The sequence below is a fragment of the Camarhynchus parvulus genome, chromosome 6, assembly GCF_901933205.1.
Source record: "Camarhynchus parvulus chromosome 6, STF_HiC, whole genome shotgun sequence".
Classification (NCBI taxonomy): domain Eukaryota; kingdom Metazoa; phylum Chordata; class Aves; order Passeriformes; family Thraupidae; genus Camarhynchus; species Camarhynchus parvulus.
The window spans coordinates 18,254,734-18,268,827 of record NC_044576.1 but is presented as its reverse complement, the minus strand read 5'-3'; positions in this window follow the sequence as shown (position 1 = coordinate 18,268,827).

Sequence of the window (14,094 nt, the reverse complement as noted above, 5' to 3'; positions counted from 1 at the left end):
TGGGGGTAAAAGGTGACCCCCAGGTTAGCCTAGTTTGTTATGATGGTGAACACCCCCACTAAGGCTCAGAAAAGGAACCAGTGAGGGTGTTTTTTTTTCTCTTCCCACACTTTTTCTTTATTCTTCTAAAGTTTCGGGGGGAAAAATAGAGCTACAAATGGAATAAAAATTTCAGCTGATTAGGGCAAATTCTTTTGCCTTTTCTCTCAAGAAATTGGATTACTTTTGCTGTATTTTGAGGGGAATTTGTTGGAAAAAAGATGTGCTAATTTCTGTGAGGCTTCTGTGCAGAAAGATTTTTTTGCCATAGTGGTGCTGAAGTGGTATTCTCCAAAGCTTTTAAATGTGGGATAATGGCTCTTAACACTATTGCAGTGCCCTTTGCTCTTGCAGAAGGGTTTAAACCTTGCTGGCAGATCCAAAGAACTAGCTATTCAGCCTCCTGAGTTCTGCTGTCCAAACCATTGTTATCCAAAACCATAAACCATAGTCCAAGCATAGCTGTAGTTTTGGACAGATATTCCTGACCTTGTGGCTTGGTGTTGTGCATTCTTCAGTTTCAGGCTGTATTAGCAAGTCTGGGAAGGAATCCATTCATATAATTATTCCAACATATCAATTTGCTGCTCTTAGAATGAAATCACTCAGCAGTGGGAAGCACATAAAGAGGACACACAGAGTTTAATGTAGGAAACACTTTAATGATGAAGAGATTGCCAAAAGTATCTTGGTTCAGTCCAGATCCTTAAAAGAGTAATTTTATGGGATATTGCAATTCTTTTGCATTAATTTAATGATTTTTTCTTCTGTACAGTGGAACATGTGGTTTTTTATTCAGTATCACTAATCAATGTGTCACAGATTGTAGCTATTCCTGAAACCATTTTCTGTCCATTGTTTCTCATTCTCTTACTGCTCCCCATCCCCACTGCCTCCTCTTTCCCTGTGAATGCTGTGACCAGGATGGTTTGTGTGTTCCTGGTCACGAAAGGACAGTGACAATGGCACAGTGTGCAGTGCATCCTTGTGGCACTATGGAATGACCAGCTGGGGGCTGGAAGGGCAGCAAGCACGCAGCATTTTCAGGAGTTCCCTCTGCACTAGACAGTTTGTGAATGGTATCAGCACTATTTGGAAGAGGCATGTGTGCTGCTGGGCAGTGCAGCTGCTGCTCCCCCTCCGTGCCCTGGTACCCAGCAGATCCAGGAGCCCATGAGCCTGCCAGGGTCAGGGCTGCAGGGCAGGAGCCAGGGCTGGTGCTGCAAACACCTAGGGTGGTGTTCTGGGGGGAGCATACACCAGTTGTGTGGTCCTGGGCTCAGTATTCAAGGCTTGACCAAACTTCAGTTGTCACAAATTTGGCACCCCGTTGACTGAGGGGTCTCGTAACACCTGTGGTACAGAAGAAAAATAAAAAGGATGAGGCTTTTGGATAGACTGCTTACTGCAGAGCTGCCAGTGCTCAAGTCTGGTAACATTGTTTTTCTTAAACAGCAGCTGCCAGAATTAGCATACCCCTGAGAGCAGCAGTTTGCATTTCTTGCCTCAGTTTGTAAGGAAGCTGGGTTTACAGGATCACCATACCTACACATCTGCCTCTATCCCTCCCATGACTGTCAGACTTCTTAGCAGTCTTTCAAACTTCATCCTTAGAAAGGACCAAGTCTCAAAGTTATTGTTTGTACAATCATTGCAACACTGAACAAGAAAGGGAAGGAGAGGAATCTTGTTAGAGCCTTCCCGAGGGAAGGATGGGGCTGCCAGCCACACTCTTTGTCAGCCCCTGGTGCTTCTGCACAGCCAGCCAAGGCAGTCAGCAGAAACCAGCCATCAGCACTTCTGCCTGCAGAGCAGTTTGACTTAGCGGCTGATCTTCGTGAATGAAAAAAACAGCCTGTAGAATAAAAAGCCTCCCAGGCTCTAGTTTCAGAGAGTCTCTATGGAATATGCCCTGGATAATGGCATTTTAAAAGCATGGCTCTTTGGATGCCATGGGTGAAGTGTGACACCTGGACCTTTGTGCATCACGGTATTGATACCTCAGTATCTTTCTTGTACTTCTTCTCACAAAACCTTTTCTGAGGTGGGCAGGGCTGTTGCCCATTTTCCTAATAACAAACCATGAGGCAAAGTGGTTTGCTTCAAATCATGAGAAGTCAGAGGAAGAGAAAATATGACTCTACCTCTGCCATGCCCTAGGATCCCATGCAAAAAGATGGAAGACATGCTGAGAACTGCTAATGAAATCACCTCTGAATAAACAAAGACCATTTCATTCACTTAACATGTAGATAAGAACAGCACAAAAAGTCAATTTATAAAATATTTTTGATTTGCACTGTAAGTTCCTGAGAATAAAATCTTTCACTTTGATTCTGGAGCACATTGAGCAGTGGGACCTTGTTAAGCTTAATGTAAGACTACCAATATAAACAACTACTAAATGGATACCAAATGATGGTACCTGCTCTCAAGGATTTACTGTAACATCTGTTAAATTTTGATTTAGTTCATGATTAAGAAATTAGGAGCACAACTTCTCCTCTTTATTCTATTTTTAAAGTCACAATGAGATCACCTAAAGCTTAGTAAAATATTTTTTGCAGTCACATTCCTCTGATATTTCTTTAGCTGAGAAGAGAAAAAGAAGATCAGCTTCACCATTTTACCTCCTCTAGTTGAGCATTATTTATGTGCCCACTGATGAAAAATTTAGTGGGCTATTCCTTATTTAGCTGAAAGAAAAAAAATCAAACCATTTCATTAACAGCTGATTCTTTGGGTCATTTGAGCAAAAAAGGTTGAGCAACACTTTTACTTTCAATAAAATATATTTTTTCTGTTAAAATATTTAATAAAATGATTGAGAAGCCCATGCATAAAAGTTCTCTTTACACTTCATGACATGGAAGGTGATCGGCTGTTTCCAAAGAGATTTTATTCCTCTGTGCATTAGCAGGGTCTCAGGTTTCACAATTAAAAGACACAGTCTTTTTATGAAAGCCCATATTGTGAACTGAGGGGGAGAAGGGAATTCACACAAATTTCCCATTGCAGAGCTCAGCTGCATCCTTTGGTAGGTGCTTTTTAATCAGAAAGGGTTATTAGAGCTGAGGAAACTGGGCGCAGCAAACACATGCAGTCATGGGCCAGCTGCTCCAGCTCCAGCTCTGTGCCATTGCCTTCATGCAAGGTGAGCTGTGCTCCTCATCCCCCCCTGCCCCATCCCACAGCTCCCACGTGGCTTCAGCCTCTGCAGATATTCCAGCAGGGCAGGAGCAGGGCTCAGGTTCTGAGGCAGGAGTAAGTCCAGAGATATTTGGGGCTCAGCTCTGCCAGAGGCTTGACATGACAAGTTGGTGCATGTGAATAACATGCAGGTCCTGGGCAGGAGAGGACATGTGGGCAAGGGGGTCACACCATCCCCAAGTGTGGTAGGCAGCCCTTTTTAGGATGTAAAAGTTAGGAAGGTTTAGGGAAGATTTAGAATTAGATGAGAGCTGGCTTCAGAGTGAACAGCTTGTGTCTGAGTAGTTTGTTTCCTCAGCAAACAGTTTTCTGGACAACAGAAATGTGATACGGTGAGCTGGATTCATGCAAATCCTCCCTGCAGTACCCTGTTGGGAGGGGTCAGTTTGACTAAGAACGGCAGTGGTAGAAAGAACAGTAAAAGAATGTCAGTAAATGAGCAAAACCTAGCAGAGCCAGGTCTGGGCCCCTGCATGACCTGGTGGGGTCAGGTGCCCTCCTGAGGTAACCTCCTTCCCTTCCCTTCCCTTCTCCTCCTGCTGGATGCCAGGCGTGGTATTTATCAGCTAGCAACACAAATGGGACCATGAACTGCTCCCCAGGGGTTAATATAGCACAGACTCACTAAAAAGCTAATTACCATGCTGAGGAATGCGAGATTGCAATAGGCCATTCTTTTATAGCTCAGGATGAAAAATCTCCCTGTAGATATAAATTATTATTTTTTTCATATAAATACTTTCTCATACACCAGTGAGAGTGCCAGGGGGCTGGGCTACATGGCAGGATAAAGCACCTCTGGCTTCCACAGTGTGAGCACACATGCTTCACAGGGGTCTGCCAGTGTCTCTGGGCATGCTAAAGCCTGTAATCAGCAAAAGTTCTTTAAAGAGTGAATATTGGTTTTTCAGTGATTCCTTTGAAATGCTAACAGCATTGGTCACCCTTCAAGCAGGAGTATCAACTCATCCCCATCTCTTCCCTGCTCTCTGGCTGTTACATCTCAAGGTGTGTGTCCCAATGCACTGCCTGAGAGCAAGGGCCAGGCAGTTCTGGCAAACCTGAAAGCAGCCCCAGGGCTTACAGCTCTGGTGGCTGGGGAGCCTTGGAGCCCTGTGACCCACAGGCCAAGGGCACTGAGCACAGAGGGGCTGCCTTGGCATAAATGATCTTGAAGACTAAATCTGCCCACAGTGTAGTGTTTTCCAGACTCATGACCCCAGATCCAGACACAAGCCTCGCTTATGCTTGAACTTCCACCAGGCTCCCAGCCCCTAGTTTGGCAATTGCTGCTGTAGTTCATTGAAAGTTTGTCAAAACCCATACAATTCCACAAACCCCACAGTCTCAAAAAATCAGCATTTTTCTCCTGAAACCTGTTCTGCTGGAAATTTCCCAACCCGGTTCTACAGAGAGCCATTATTTCTGAAATGCTTTTGTAAACATTTATTGCAGGGGTTTTCTTAATGACAACGGCCACAGACTCTGGCTGAGCTTAATTTGGCAATTTGAAAATCTCACTCCTTTTTGTCTCTTGGCCAGATGGAGTAAGGGAAAAATTTTTCGTGTCTTTCAACACCACCACTGTGGTTTGGCTGCAAAATATGCTGCACAATGTTTCCTGGAGGTGTCCCTGTGCCTGACACAGTAGTACTACAGAACCCAGGGCATTGCTCGTGATAGTGGCAAAATACTCAACATTTGCTTAGCATCCTTCTCTTACAAATCTCCAACATAAGGGAAGGTTAACCAGTGCATAGGGAATTATAAGTAGATGGGAAGAATTTCAGATTGTGTTACCTCCAGGAATTTCCTTCAGTCTTTACTAGAGAAAGAACGCCAAGTCTCACCCCAGGGAAAGAGGACAGACCAGATCCTGGAGGCACTCAGCAGTGGTCAGCCTACACCCAGAGGGACAGCAATTGCCACTTCCCCACAGGCTCTTGCTTTCTACCCAAAAAACCCAGAAAGCCCTTTGGAGTCTGGCACATGAACCTTATTCATGTTTCGTAATACCCTGGCGGGGTGGTGGTGGTGAGAGGTGGCAGACAGAGAATTAGGGTCGGGGGAGAAGCCCCTTGTGGGAATTGCACCAGGACTGAAGGCCACTTCTGGTATGACTTCCTGGGATGGGGTCCCAAAGGGCTGCCCCTTTGTGCCTGGGAAGTGGAGCAGAGGACCCCAGAGCCCCCAGTGCACCCCTTCCCTGCCTGGGCAGCAGAAATGTTCACCAGGACAGCTCTGCTCCCAGCACTGGCACAGGGAGGTGGCCAGCAGGATACAGACGGCCTGGATGTGATTTCTTTCACTGCTTTGTGAGCCAGTGTCAGTCTGCTGTTTTTCACATCATCCCTGGTCCACAGCTGCAGTTAGGAGAGGAGAGCTCAGCCTGCAGCACCGGCTGGGGACATTGCAATCTGCTCTTCCTGTTAGTGTCTGCCTCCTCTTGCCCCAGAGATCTCTTTCCCCACAGATGCTTTCCATGCTGGAATGTGGATTTGTTTTTTGTGACCATCCTATTCAAACCCCCTCTCCCTCAGGTCTGGATTACCTGCTCTGAGTTCCTAAGTTCTTGTGTCGGTACCTAACACGGATTTGGGATCCGCCTTGTGATGTGTGTCTAAACTTGAACCCTGCTGAAGATAAATCCTCACCTGCACTTTGCTCATCTGTTTGGCAGTATGTTCTTGGATTCATCCACTGAACTCCTTGAAGTCTATTTGCTCAGTCCCTTTGCACTGCAAGAGAACAAGCAAAGGACTGACTGCTGGTGCTGGTGCTGGTGCATTCCTACTGCCACATCACACTATGAGCAACCACTGTGGCATTAAAAACTCAAACAACAGGACTTTGTGCTGTTTTTTGAACACAATGGTTTGGTGAGTGTAAGACCTAACAAAGAGTGTAAGCACCCCACAAGAGATGCCCTGAGCTGGGGCAGAGGTGTCAGGCTGCCATGAGAGGGCACGTGCATCCCCAGGCTGCTCAGTCACACCAGCGCTGCCTCTCTGCTCCCCACAGGCATCAGGCTCCAAGACTTGTTCCCATTGCTTTTGACACCCAGACAGTGTCCTTTCCCTCTGTGGGGTCACTCCCTGCACCAAGGGACAGGGCCTCAGCAGGACTGAGCACATGCAGCTGCTCTGGAGAGGCTCAGGTCGCTTCACATGGGGCTCCTCACACAGTGCTGAGGCTGCTCTCTGCCATCCAGGAACCTGCCCCCATCCTGCTGTTGATCCTCTGGAGCCTGCAGGGGGGTTAAGGCCTTTAAAAAGGAGTCCCATTTTCCAGTCACCCACTGCAGACTAAAACTGGAACATTAAGACCACATTTCAGTGTGAAAATCCTAAATAATCTGCTTCTGTGCTGGAGCAGAAAGGTCAGGTATACGCAGAAAACCCCAAGAGCCTTTCAGAGATGGGTCAGTTATGGCTTATCCTTGCACTGTTTATGGGATTGAGGCAGATGGAACAGAAGTCTCATCTCTGCAGGGGTCCCTGCCTGCTGAATTGTTGCTCATTCATGTCATCCTGAGTGTCCAGGATGCTCTGCAGAGTGAGATAGAGTGAAGCCTTCCAGCCCGTGTGCTTAAAACCCACTTCAGACCTCCTTAATAAGTTCAGTTGCATTTAATGTAAGCGCTTGGGAGAGGCTAAGCATCATGTGTGTGTGCTTGAGGCACCAAACAGAGAAAGTAACGTATTTTTCATCAGGTGCCTCTAATTTGTCCGTTTTTAATGTTACAGTATCTATAACATGACTTGAATTACAGCCCAGAACACATTCTCCTCTAAAACTACTTTAGAGGTAGTAGAAACCACACAAAGCAGAACTGCTAACCCTCTTTCCTCCTTAAATCATTTCATATTTCACAGGTCCTACAAAATGTTTTGCAGTTCAGGAGAACAGTCTCTCTGGGACACCACACATCCCATTATAAATAATAGCCCAAGTGTTGCCTGGAGGGATATAAGTAACATTTGCCAATTTTAAAAGGTTTGTAAAAGAATTTCCCATTAAAGGATTTCACAAAGCAGCCATTTCAGTGTCATTTATGCCTTGCTTCGTTTCAATGTCTAAGTTTATTTGTAATTAAAAAAAAAAAGAAAAAAAAAGAAGAAAACACTTGCTCCAGTAGAGACCTTTCAATTCACTTTCTAGGAAAGATTTTCAAGTGAAAATACTGTGAGGTTTCTGGTGCCTGTGTATTGAGCTCTTTGGTCCTGCAGAGCCACCAGCATCCTCCCAAGAGAAGCAGGGCAGTGCCTGTCTGGCTCTCAGCATGCAGGCTGCAGGGTGGGCAGTGGGGAGGGCTTTTTGGCTTTCTTAGCAGCTGCTGTGAGGTGCTGCAGCCCCCTGGGGTTTATTCATGGCTGTGAGGCAGACTGTCTGCAGCGAACTGCAGGGAGGGTTGTGAGCCCAGCCCCGCTGAGACTGGTCCCAGTTTTGGTGGCTGGGACCACTGCTGAGGGACATTGTGTCTGCACAGTCACTCCACTTGTGTGACACTGCCTCTGGTCACTGCAGTGCAGCCGTGGCATGGAGGAGGACTCGTGGACCCGCTCCAAACACTGAACTGCTCCAGTGCAACCCACAGAGAGTGATGCAGTCAGAGCCAGGCCAGCCTCACCTTGGTCTTTGCCCTTGCTTAGGCTGTTGGCTCTGGGTGCTTTGCCCTTCCTCTCCTCCTGTTCTGCTGCAGCTCTGCCTCCCAGCAGCCTGCTCCTGCTCTCACCCCAGGGCACTGCTGGGCAGGACAGAGTGGGAGTGAAGCAGAAGGGCTCCTGCTGGTTTGGTAATGCACAGCTGGATCTGCAGCTCGGGCAGGTGTGAACATCAGGGCTCAGCTAATAACAGGAGTGGATGTAAAGCAGCAGGAGGAGTTCAGATGGCAGCATTGGTCTCCTGTTCACTTCACTGCAGAGACTGGCAAAATGTTTCTGATTAGAGTCACTAACACTGATCACCTGCACAAAACAGGCTTCTAAACTGCTCCTGGATCAGGGCTTAGCTTCTGTCTCTCCCTGTCTGCTCCTGCAATTGCTTCATCCCTGGCCTGGTGCGCCAAGTACACCCCAGGCCAGAGGATGCTCCAAGCTTGAGGCTCCCCAGTCTGGAGAGGAATTCAAATCCAGAGCTCTCAGCTCTTGCTCAATTCCCTTCCAAGTATATAAGTGGCAGGGAGGAGGAGGAGACCTCTTCTCTATAAGAAGAGTAAATATAACTTGATATTTGGGGTGTGAACTTCTTGGTGTGAAATGTTCTCCAAGCATGTCTTGCCTCTTCTGGGATTCAAGAGACCAGCCTCTAATTTTGGGATCCACCTCTGTGAGAAACTGCTGCCCATGGACCAGCATTTGGGAATTTGGGCTTTGTTGAGAAGGGGAAATTTTGGCACTGAGGGTCTCTAAAGCCAAGGAGCAAAAGAGGTGTAAGCCATTTGTTTTTGGAGAATCAGCCAAAGGCAGCAAGCCCATGCCTCAGTGCTTCTGATTCTCAGCATAAATCCCCTTCCTTTGGGACTTAAAGCAAGGCAGCAGCCCAGCCCCTGGAGCAGCTGTGGCACAGGCACACCCTGGGGCTGCTGTCCAGGCTCAAAGCCCTGTGCAGAGGCAGTGCAGAAAGCCACGGGCAGGGGCATCTTAAACCACTTCACTGGGATTTTCTAGAGCTCATTTGTCAGAGCCTGAGGTCTTTAACTGAACATAATCTGCTCTGGGCAGAAGGGCATCAGTGTTGCATGAAAGCACTGGAGATACTTTAAGAGTGTAACCACAATGTGCAATATAGACCACAGCTGTTTCTCTGTACAGAAAACTCAGCTGAATCTTCCACATTTCCCCAAAACCCCAGATGTTTGGACTCCTCAAGGAAACTGAAACTTGGGGTGACATTTCCTGTGTGCTTTCACCCTAAGCAGGCATAAGGTACTGTGGTTGTATGACACTGATGACACTGTTAGACCCAGCAATCCTCAGAAACCTGGGGAGAAGAATGGAAATGAGCATCACAGCACTGAAGGGCAAGGAGTGGAATGGACATATCTGCAATTGCTTGGAAACATCACTTTTTGATAAAAAGCAGCTAACGTAAAAGCAATTTGATGGCACAAACACAACAGTCAGCACTAGAATGAGCTGAAAGGCAAACAGGGTAGGTGGCAGCAGTCACAGAATGTGTGGCACCAAGTGTGTGTGTGTGATCTTGGCAGCAGCTGTGCCTTGGTTTCCCATACTATGAGATGGAGAATAGTATTTCCTTATCTCACAGAACTCTTGTAAGTCTTAATTAATTTATGTTCATGAATCACTGTGAGAGTTAAAGTAGGAATATCCATTTACTGTGGAGCTGAAAATTATATAATAATTATATAATTTTTTCTCTTTGATAAATCACAGCACAAGATAAATATTTTGCCAAGTGAGAACTTTCATCTTAATTTTGAACAGAAAATACCCTAATATTGAAACAAAATATTAGTTAACCACAAAAGGGCTTTTCATGTCCAGACTTGTGAACTTATAGCCTAGAGTCATGATGACTTTCTATGAAATCTATGTGCTGGAGTAAAATACCAGTGACTGTAATCCTAGGGAAGAATCCCAAGACTGCAATATACCTAAAGGACAAGGAAGTGAGGAGCAGTGCTCTCTGTGTCTAGGAAATGTTTACTTGACAAATATTTAGCGAGCTTGGAGGTATTTTTAGGAAAAAAAATGGCATGGATTCATGTTGATGAATGTTTTGCTACTGATTAAATCTGAGCCTGTATAAACTCTGTGGTGACAAAGAAACCTGAGACAGTAATGAGGAAACAGTAGGGTAGGATGTGAGAGATTGAAACCACAGATATTGCCATCCCCAGGAGAAATACCTCACTCTAAGGACTGGAAATTAGTTTGGGACTATTGGATTCCATTCAAGGAATAAGGCCTATTATGCACAATATCTCCTAATCTTCACCATAGAAGTTGCCTTGAAAAGCCAAATCTTGCATTGCAATAATTAAAGGAAAACATATGTGAAACAAGATGCTTATTTCTTGTCTGGGCTTTCATCAGCCTGTCCAGCATAAAACATCCCTGTGTCTCCAGTCAGCACAGATCAGCTTCCCTCTGCACACCCCCAGGTGGAAAATGGCTTTGAGCATTTCATAGACACAGGATTTCCAAGGCACTTAATTTTGGTTGTGCAATCTGGTCTCACCCTTCAATATTAATTTATTTATGCATTTAACCTACTTGGTGGGGAGTCCCACTGACTTCTCTGAGGGACTCTGTTCAAGCTGTTCCCAAAGTTGTTGTAGAACCATATTGCTTGGCATGTTATTTTTTAACAGAGGCCAAAAGTTTTAAAAAGTAGTAACCTAAAAATGAGTTCCCTAGTTCCTGACTTGGACCCTTATTAAAGCAACACTGGGTGTGTAATATATTTGGACATTATGCTGCTAATATAATATGTCCACCTAGTCATCAAAGCTAACTTGGCTTTGAAAAATTATGAACAAGTATAATGGTAAAAGACCCCAAACCCAAACAACTTGTTGCACTACATTTATATCTTTCCAGGGTAAAAGTTTGCCATACCCTGGGTAATTTCTGTTTGACATTAATAAACATTTTATTGCAACACACTTAAGCCATGTTGTATATCCCTGCTCAGCAATATTGACACCCAGAGGTCAGGACTGTGTGAAATGGCCCAGATCCTGTGAAAATACAAATCAGATTTGTGGCCAACCAAGGCTGGAGTTTCAGATTCACACAGACCTAACTGGCCATTGGAGTTCCCCAAGCATTTCCTTCCTGAAGTGTTCTTTGCTGCTCTGCTGCTGGTTGCAAAACCTTGTTCTTTGCAAGTTGGAAATTGGTAAACTGAAGTCAGAAACACCCAGTGTGTGACAGGTAGGGCTGTGCTGGGCACAGCCTCGGCAGGACAGGCTCTGCCTGGGCACAGCCCCCGGGCAGCAGCCAGCGCAGGGTCACCTGTGTCACCTCCTGAACCAGAGCAGGGAGTCAGCTCCCCAGAAAACTCACCCTGCTCCTCTTGCCCGAGCTGAAAACCCCGTAAAAAGAAACTGAAGGTCAGAGCCATTTCCAATGGTGGCCCAACATCTTCCTGAGGGGATTTCAAACCACGGGAAAGGGCTGAATGACCCAGGTTAAAACAGAGGCAGAGTGGGGGAAGTTCTGAGTTCAGCTGGCAGCTCTTTGGACAGAGGCCCTTTCTGCTTATACTCAGGTATCTCCTCAACACATCTGACATTTCGATCTGCAAATGCAGGTTTCATTAAAGGGTCGGAGCTATGCTGAAATTAACGCTCAGGCTCACTCTTTTAATAATTATTTTTTCCAAAATACTGCAAATCACCAAGTTTGTATGGATAGTCTGGGCAACTGTTAGTCCTTACAGAGAGAAAAATTTTATTCCAAAAATAGAACTATTTTGGAAAATATCAGTGAGATATGCACCTACCTGCTTCAAACTCTGATGTGATATTGAAAGATTTTGGTTCATATTCTTTATAGTTCACCTCAGTTCCTCAAAGGGTAAAGGGTGGGGCTGTATTTCCAAAGTTACTCAGGGTGAAGGTTGAAATTTAAAAATAGATCAGTCCCCGAAAGGGAATGGGGAGTGTTCAGCAGAGCCACACGTGCTCTCTAAGGCAGGGTGTTTGCAGGCAGTCTGTGCCAGGAGGAAAGGGTTGCATCCAGATGCTGTGCCATAACTACTGACCCTGAATCATCCCTCAGTCCCTTGCTAAAAATGTGTGCTGTGTGTATTTATTGCTCTCCAACTGCTTTCCTTTGAGTGTCCTTGGAGCAGTCTGGCCCTGGAGCAAAGCTTTAATTGCTTGTGGGTTTAAGTGCTCTAAATCCACCTGTGTATTTTACAAATATGTTCAGAGGAAAACCAAAAGTAGTTAAATGGTTTTAACACATTTGAAACCACTGTAGAAATAAGGGATAGACAGAAAGACTGGTAAATGTAGCTATGGAATAATGTGCTCAGGGCAAGAACTGTAACAACCACTTTTTTTTTTACTTCACAAGTGAAAACTTTAAATATAGTATAAAAAATAATACAAACAATTCTTTATTTTGTTGATTTCACTATGTGTCATTTGAAATGTTCCCTGAAATCAAGTTCAAATTCAAGGTTCTGTTTCCCCCACTTTCAATGGAAATAAACTCTAGCGCTCTTGAAAAAAATTTAGTTTTTTCTGGAAAATTATAAAATGAAGCTGCTGGATCTTATAATTTTTTTTTCTATTTTTATTTTTTGATAGAATTTGCAGATATATTTATTTTATGAAAATCACAACATCGGTGGAGATTTAGCCAGAGAGGCACTAACTTCTCTCATAACACTGTTGCTCCACCTTAGCTCCAGTGACATCCTTAGTCCTTCTTCCTGGGGTTGTTTGCTCAGGAGGTTCCTCAGGCCTCTCTTATAGCAAGAAGCTGATTTTAATAATCAGACTTTTTCTCTAGGCATGTGGCTGGGGAAATTGTCTTCAAAGCTGGTAGGGCCTGGGGCAGAGCTGGGAATGGAAACTGAGGATAATGTGATTAAAGGCTTGCAGGGATACAACAATCCCTCAAACAAACTGGGGTTTCATGTTAAAAAAAGAGCTAAAATTCTTTGCCCTAAGTAGGCTGCTTCAAAAGCAATTATGCTGGGAAATGAGCTAGAATAAATCTTGCAGAAGTACAGGCCCACAGCCGCTGTGTGAACAATATTTCAAGGCAGAGCCTCTCTTTCTGGCTCAGCACAAGGAAAGACAGCTTGGATGATTACTTAGCTCCACTGAACATGCTGACAGGGCTGAGCATCATTTCCTTTCCCTGCTCTGTGAACTATCAGGGAGTTCAATCAGAGAAAATCTTCAACAGTCACTGCTCACACCCCTGGAGTCCAGCAGAGGCTGAAGATGCCCAGCAAAGTGGCTGAGTTACCATCTCTGGAGGTGCTAGAAAGATGTGTAGATGTGGCACTCAAGGACATGGTTCAGTGGTGGACTTAGCAGTGTGAGGTCGATGATCTTCAAAGTCTTTTCCCACCTAAACAATTCTATGATACTATATGATAGGAGAGCTACACTTTGCTCAATTTCTATCTGACTTACATCCAGCCAACTTCTATCCTCCCAAAACATCCCTCAACCCTGTTGATCTTGGTAATAAATAGAAACCTGGAAAAGTTTAATCTGTGCTAATATTTGCAGGAAAGATGCTGACCAAATGTGCTTTATCTTTTTATTATTTTATTGAAACTCTTGCAGGTGCTAGAGTTTCAATTGACAGGAGCAGTAGAAAATGTATCTGTTCAACTACCTGTGTTGGTGCAAGAAAAACCTCCAAGCCTCCTGCAGCCAAAATCTCCTAGGAACAATCTAGCTCTGTACTTGGAGGGTGCTGAGCTCCTTGCACTCCCACAGGATATTTTGAACTTCAAGTACCTCCCAAGAAGAGGCACGGAAATGGTGCTGCAGCCCTGAAACCCAATGCATTCTGCTTATGTTCCCCTCTATTTAGTTAGAAAAGTGGTAAACATTGCAGAGCTTAACCTTGTAACCTCAGTCAATTCACATTAAATTAGTAGAATGGAGCAGAATCTAGAAACAATCAGCATTTGTGGCTTTCTAGGCCTTTTAAGCTCATTTCTCTGCAATGCAAACCTCCCTCTCCAATGATTTGTTCAGCTTTAAGTCCTTTGAATTCCAAGCTTTTATGTTATTACAAGCTTCCTTTTACTGGCTGTGTCTGTGCCAGCAGGTGCATGAACTGGGAGGCCCGTGGCAATGTGCATTTTATTACTTCCAAACAGACCATATTTTCTGAT